At 44.9% G+C, this 7,475-nt stretch overlaps 1 protein-coding gene across 1 annotated transcript in view; it reads right to left on the reverse strand.

The window, feature by feature from the left end:
• The window catches only part of LOC110510810 (plexin-A4), a 473,690-nt gene extending 466,550 nt beyond the window's left edge, over positions 1 to 7,140 (reverse strand). The window contains exon 1 of the mRNA XM_090213615.1: positions 6,358 to 7,140. The gene's annotated coding sequence lies outside the window, so the exon portion shown is untranslated. The remainder of the gene's footprint in view (positions 1 to 6,357) is intronic.
• Between the last annotated feature and the right edge of the window lie 335 nt (positions 7,141 to 7,475).

The raw sequence follows: 7,475 nt of genomic DNA on the forward strand, positions 1-7,475 counted from the left end.
TTAGTGGGAGTATATCAGTTCAGGGGTGTCACAATATTGACAAGGCCATGATCTCCAGGTCCAAATTCCAGCCACAACAGCAGCCAACAAACAGAGGCTAGTATGTCAACATTAAGTGCTTACAGGCCGATAAACGCTGCCGATAAACTCTGCCGTTAAATTCCTATAGGCGGGTGCTGATGGACAGTGCCAGTAGAATCAAGGCTGCTAGCTGAACTGGAAGGCACCAGATGACAGAGTATCCAAGTGTGCTGGGAACTAAATGTTTCCCCTTGAGATGAGCTGCCCACTGTGATGGGAGGAATGAGGTGCGATCAAATCAAATCAAATTGTATTTGTCACATGCGCCGAACACAACAGGTGTTGTGAAATGCTTACAGACGAGCTGGGATAGCACACACACACACACTCACACACACACACACACACACACACACACACACACACACACACACACACACACACACACACACACACACACACACACACACACACTCACACACACACACACACACACACACACAGGATGGAATACATACTCACACACACACACACACACACAGGATGGAATACATACACACACACACACACACACACACACACTCACACACACAGGATGGAATACATACACTCACACACACACACACACACACACACACACACACACACACACACTCCTCCAACCCTCTGCCAGCTGTTCCAGTTAACCTGCCATCCATGGCCAGACACAAAGGCAACCACTTATTCCCTCGAAGGTACATAGTGGAGCTGAGCCACAGATGAACAACAACTAGAACAGCAATACATGTGTGTCTTTAGTTGTATTTTTGTATACATGTAAGTCTGTAATGTCTACATGGTAATGTTCTAATTGTATGTAAATTGTAAATTATTTTTGTTTGTAATGTATTTTTCATTATGTATCGGCAGTGGTGTAAAGTACTTAAGTAAAAATACTTTAAAGTACTACATAAGTAGTTTTTTGGGGTATCTGTACTTTACTATTTATATTTTTGACAACTTTTACTTTTACTTCAATACATTCTGTAGACTGTAGCCTCCAGTCTCCCTGGCCCTTCTCTGACCCCTTACTGCAGCCTCTAGTCTCCCTGGCCCTTCTCTGACCCCTTACTGCAGCCTCCAGTCTCCCTGGCCCTTCTCTGACCCCTTACTGCAGCCTCCAGTCTCCCTGGCCCTGTTCTGACCCCTTACTGCAGCCTCCAGTCTCCCTGGCCCTGTTCTGACCCCTTACTGCAGCCTCCAGTCTCCCTGGCCCTTCTCTGACCCCTTACTGCAGCCTCCAGTCTCCCTGGCCCTTCTCTGACCCCTTTCTGCAGCCTCCAGTCTCCCTGGCCCTTCTCTGACCCCTTACTGCAGCCTCCAGTCTCCCTGGCCCTTCTCTGACCCCTTACTGCAGCCTCCAGTCTCCCTGGCCCTGTTCTGACCCCTTACTGCAGCCTCCAGTCTCCCTGGCCCTGTTCTGACCCCTTACTGCAGCCTCCAGTCTCCCTGGCCCTTCTCTGACCCCTTACTGCAGCCTCCAGTCTCCCTGGCCCTTCTCTGACCCCTTACTGCAGCCTCCAGTCTCCCTGGCCCTGTTCTGACCCCTTACTGCAGCCTCCAGTCTCCCTGGCCCTGTTCTGACCCCTTACTGCAGCCTCCAGTCTCCCCGGCCCTGTTCTGACCCCTTACTGCAGCCTCCAGTCTCCCTGGCCCTGTTCTGACCCCTTACTGCAGCCTCCAGTCTCCTTGGCCCTGTTCTGACCCCTTACTGCAGCCTCCAGTCTCCCTGGCCCTGTTCTGACCCCTTGCTGCAGCATCCAGTCCCCCTGACCCTTCTCTGACCCCTTACTGCAGCCTCAGTCTCCCTGGTCCTGTTCTGACCCCTTACTGTAGCCTCCAGTCTCCCTGGCCCTGTTCTGACCCCTTACTGCAGAATCCAGTCTCCCTGGCCCTGTTCTGACCCCTTACTGCAGCCTCAGTCTCCCTGGCCCTGTTCTGACCCCTTACTGCAGTTCTCAGTCTCCCTGGCCCTGTTCTGACCCCTTACTGCAGCCTCCAGTCTCCCCGGCCCTGTTCTGACCCCTTACTGCAGCCTCCAGTCTCCCTGGCCCTGTTCTGACCCCTTACTGCAGCCTCCAGTCTCCCTGGCCCTGTTCTGACCCCTTACTGTAGCCTTCAGTCTCTCTAGCCCTGCTCTGACCCCTTACTGCAGCCTCCAGTCTCCCTGGCCCTGCTCTGACCCCTTACTGCAGCCTCAGTCTCCCTGGCCCTGTTCTGACCCCTTACTGCAGCCTTCAGTCTCCCTGGCCCTGTTCTGACCCCTTACTGCAGTTCTCAGTCTCCCTGGCCCTGTTCTGACCCCTTACTGCAGTTCTCAGTCTCCCTTGCCCTGCTCTGACCCCTTACTGCAGCCTCAGTCTCCCTGGCCCTGTTCTGACCCCTTACTGCAGCCTCAGTCTCCCTGGCCCTGTTCTGACCCCTTTCTGCAGCCTTCAGTCTCCCTTGCCCTGTTCTGACCCCTTACTGCAGTTCTCAGTCTCCCTGGCCCTGTTCTGACCCCTTACTGCAGTTCTCAGTCTCCCTGGCCCTGTTCTGACCCCTTACTGCAGCCTCAGTCTCCCTGGCCCTGTTCTGACCCCTTACTGCAGCCTCAGTCTCCCTGGCCCTGTTCTGACCCCTTACTGCAGCCTTCAGTCTCCCTGGCCCTGTTCTGACCCCTTACTGCAGCCTCCAGTCTCACTGGCCCTGTTCTGACCCCTTACTGCAGTTCTCAGTCTCCCTGGCCCTGTTCTGACCCCTTACTGCAGTTCTCAGTCTCCCTGGCCCTGCTCTGTGAAGAGCTCCCTCTCTCTAGGCACACTCTGCCCAGCATGGTCATCCATTGAATGGAGCCTAACACTATTCACTAATACAGCCCCGAAATACATATCCAATCCTTATACCATTTCAGAGGGATCTGAAGGGAACATTTAGGCTAGAGTCAATGGATGGATAATGTATTGGAAATAATGTAGGAATGCATATATAGTGGATTGGAAATAGTGTAATAATATATACCTACTATAGTGTAATAATGTATACATACTATAGTGTATAAGCTATAGTGTAATAATGTATACATACTATAGTGTATAAGCTATAGTGTAATCATGTATACATATTATAGTGTGTAGACTATAGTGTAATAATGTATACATACTATAGTGTATAAGCTATAGGGTAATAATGTATACATATTATAGTGGAATGACTATAGTGTAATAATGTATACATACTATAGTGTATAAGCTATAGTGTAATAATGTATACATATTATAGTGGATTGACTATAGTGTAATAATGTATACATACTATAGTGTATAGGCTATAGTGTAATAATGTACACATACTATTGTACTATAGTGTATAGTGTAATAATGTATACATACTACAGTATATAGACTATTGTGTAATAATGTATACATACTATAGTGTGTAGACTATAGTGTTATAGGCTATAGTGTAATAATGTATACATACTATAGTCTAATAATGTATACATATTATAGTGGATTGACTGTAGTGCAATAATGTATACATACTATAGTGTATAGACTATAGTGTAATAATGTATACATACTATAGTGTGTAGACTATAGTGTACTAATGTATACATACCATAGTGTAATAATGTATACATATTATAGTGTAATAATGTATACCTACTATAGTGTATAAGCTATAGTGTAATAATGTATACATATTATAGTGTGTAGACTATAGTGTAATAATGTATACATACTATAGTGTAATAATGTATACATACTATAGTGTGTAGACTATAGTGTAATAATATATATATATATATATATATTATGGTGTGTAGACTTTAGTGCTATAGGCTATAGTGTAATAATGTATACCTACTACAGTATATAGACTATAGTGTAATAATGTATACATACTATAGTGTATAGGCTATAGTGTAATAATGTATACATACTACAGTATATAGACTATAGTGTAATAATGTATACATACTATAGTGTAATAATGTATACATACTATAGTGTGTAGACTATAGTGTGATAATGTATACCTACTATAGTGTATAAGCTATAGTGTAATAATGTATACATATTATAGTGTAATAATGTATACCTACTATAGTGTATAAGCTATAGTGTAATAATGTATACATATTATAGTGTGTAGACTATAGTGTAATAATGTATACATACTATAGTGTGTAGACTTTTTTGAACAGAGCTACTGCTATAGTCAGTTACACATTCTGTATAGGCTAGTGTAGCAGCTGCTGCTGGCAATGGAGGGAGTGAGAGAGCGAGAGAGAGAGAGAGAGAGAGAGAGAGAGAGAGAGATAGAGAGAGAGAGAGAGAGGGAGAGAGAGAGAACGAGAGAAGGAGAGAACGAGAGAACGAGAGAGGAGAGAGAATGAGAGAGGGAGAGAAAGAGAGCGAGAGAGAGAGAGGGAGAGAAAGAGAAAGAGAGAGAGAGAGAGAGAGAGAGAGAGAGAGAGAGAGAGAGAGGGGGTTTCTGTAAAGCTGCATTATGAGTCAAGGACCTACATCCCTCTATACAGCAGGAGGGAGCGCTATGCTTTCTAAGGTCTACAGAGGAAGTGGTGTGGCAGTGACTGGATATTAAATAGACAGTCTTCCAGGTTGCCTACTACACTACACGTCCCAGTGGCTGTCTGGCTGCTGTGTAGACTGGTCTATAACCACAGACCTACTCAACGCAGGATCACCTCTCCCACTACTGACTATAAAGCCTACTCAACACAGGACCACCTCTCCCCCTACTGACTATAAAGCCTACTCAACACAGGACCACCTCTCCCCCTACTGACTATAAAGCCTACTGGCACAAGCTCTAAATGAGCCATAAGGGTTACAGCATTTTAGCCTGATTCTTTACACAGATTGTACAGCGTTACCCCCAAGCAGCCCAGTGTTTGGAGCTAAATATTGAAGATATTCTATATGTATAACACATGTATTATGTCCTTGAACAATTGATACAGCCTACAGTAATGAACTGCTATACATGTTTTCCAGTTGTGTGGCATGTTGTTCTGTGAAGAAGAGGATTGGATCAAAGACGTTGTCATGACAATTTAACAGTGAGGTTAAAGGACTTTTTGACTTAAAGCTACCGTTGCTCACTATCCTGCTCTCGGACACAGGCGTGCCCTAATAGCATTTATGTAATAGCCTATATCGTATAAGGCTGCACATGGACATTTATAGAGTGATTTCAAATACTCTATAATAGCCTACTCTCTCTCTCTCTCACTCTATATCTATATCTATATATATATATATATATATATATATATATATATATATATATATATATATATAGTTATTTTATTTGTATTTTTACTATATACTGGAAAATCAAAGAGGGAATGGGAAAACCAAAATCACTTGACCAGACAAGCTACGGATCTCCCTTCCCAAACCCAAAACCATATCGGTCATGTACCTAGACCTGGGGCACTTGAGTGGAGACGTGCGACGCACAGCAATGCAGCCCGCAACTTATCATCGGCGACGCTTTCCAGCCACGGAGACAGGAGATGTGCCATTTGAGGTTACAATAAATGTTTCATGATGCAACGTGGGCTTTCCACGAGTTACAGACCGCATGAAAACAGAGACGCCGTGCACAAGCTACGCTGTGACTCTCTGAGAGGTATCATATGAAACATCTAGTCCTACACAGTGGGATGTGAATTATTGGATGTCATTGCGCTAGGATATATCAACGAGACGAGAGAGTGGTGGGGAAATATCCACCTCTTGGTGTGCAATAGGATGTCACATAACATACTGCAGAGCCGACTGTTGTACGAAGGTGGACAAATGTCTCTTAACACACTGCGAAATTCTGCCACCCCATAGGCTACATTCACTAATGTCACTTGGTCAATATCACTTTACCTACAGAGCTCAGCGCGGGCAGACGCGCGTACGCATTTGGGCAAGTAAATGCTCAAAATGAATGAAGCAGTACACACATGCTCTAAAGCGTTAAACCGCAGAAAAATGCACCACAACTGCACATAGAATAGCATCAACAATAAATGACGCAATCTTATTCTATATCAGAGTGGCGATGGTGGGAAAATTGTAAAAGGTAATAAATACAAAAACTGAAATCCCAAACCCGCAAGAGAAGGATGGTGCAGTGTTCCCCGCGCGGCATGGCTATACGGCAGAGAACAGGTATACACGCCTTTACCTGGTGCAGAGGCATCCGCGCCCCAATTCTTCAAAAAAGAAAACGATAAAGACCAAAAAATAATAGTCCCGTTAAATGATCACCCTGTGACAAGCCCGTCCTTACCTGTAATCGCTGCGGATATCAGTTTACAGCCGCAGTCGCATTGACACTGCGGTAACAGGCACGTTCCGATGAATCCCAACTCCTTTACTTCCAAATTACAACGAGATGCGTAAAAAGAAACACCTTTTGGTATCCTAATCCACAGGGCTGTGATGCTTCTTTATGAATTGGTCCGTTCTAAATCCTCCGCAGCGACGTGTTAGTCAAAAGCATGACAATCCAGCGCGAAAGGAAATAGCAGCAGGATCCCAACAACACTTCCGATCAGCGAGTCCCTCTCCAGCCACTATGCCGCTCCGAGTGGACTCAGACCCGGCGGGATCGCAACACCTCCCATCCCAAACGCGGACGCACTTATGTCTTGAAAATCGCTGCACTGTAGGATTCCGCAAGAGGCTGTGTGTGTCGCGCTGTAGATCAGTGCGATGCTCCCATCTGAAAGGCGTTGTGTGATGCTGCGACGAGAGGGGAGAAGAGAGAGAGGGTGCTTTTCGAGTTTGCAGGTTCCGAGCTGACAACTGAGTAACTGGGCAGGGATTTGAGTGTATGGCGCTGTGCCGGGGCGCAAGGAGCGACTGTCTTGTTTTACCAAGCCTTCTGACTCGCCCGCAGTGACATCTCGGATCGAGGGCTGTGATTGGGCTAATTGTAAAATTTCACTGGCAGCAATCACAGAAGCGCAGCTCACATGATGAATGAGAGGCATATGCTGAAGCCCGCAGCCAGCGAATGTATTTTCTATGTTTATGTAATGCATTCATTCCTGCGTGAAAGGGATTTGGCTATGCCAAAGGGAATACACATGAATACAATACTGGGGGTGAAATGATCATCGGATTTAAATATCTAATCAGAGCATCATTTGAAGATGGAGATTAGGGAAATTAAATATAATTAAGACACTTGCTCTGTGTCGAGGGATTATCTTATTTTGTCGTTGATTATTTTTTTTAAGTTTCTAACAGCTAATCAAGATATTGGCTTTCCGTTGGTATTATGATATTTACGAATGCCTATGCAATAACATTTACAACTAGAAAAGCCTTTTCAGTAAGACATTCACAAAAATAATGGTATTTATTATAGCCAAACCACATTATAGCCTATAAATTAATTGT

This window comes from Oncorhynchus mykiss, chromosome 21 (genome assembly GCF_057628025.1).
Source record: "Oncorhynchus mykiss isolate SJ-2025 chromosome 21, ASM5762802v1, whole genome shotgun sequence".
In the NCBI taxonomy this organism is placed as follows: domain Eukaryota; kingdom Metazoa; phylum Chordata; class Actinopteri; order Salmoniformes; family Salmonidae; genus Oncorhynchus; species Oncorhynchus mykiss.